Source organism: Penaeus monodon, chromosome 19, assembly GCF_015228065.2.
Source record: "Penaeus monodon isolate SGIC_2016 chromosome 19, NSTDA_Pmon_1, whole genome shotgun sequence".
Lineage (NCBI taxonomy): Eukaryota > Metazoa > Arthropoda > Malacostraca > Decapoda > Penaeidae > Penaeus > Penaeus monodon.
The window spans coordinates 42,207,170-42,207,406 of NC_051404.1; positions in this window are offsets into that span (position 1 = coordinate 42,207,170).

Sequence of the window (237 nt, forward strand, 5' to 3'; positions counted from 1 at the left end):
GACGCCCACGATACTCCACCTACGCACTCGTGTGAATCACTTTGAGGAGGGCGTTTGCATCGCCAGGGCGTCTTCGCGGGTGTTGTGGGTGAGCTGTAGAAAGCGAGAATATAAAGCTAGAGGCGGGTTTGGGAGGGATAGCGATGGAAGAAAGATCGAAAAGATTGGAAAGGAGGAAGTGGGAGATAGAATGTACGTAAATATCTGTGCACATGTGTATGGAAACATTCACATTTC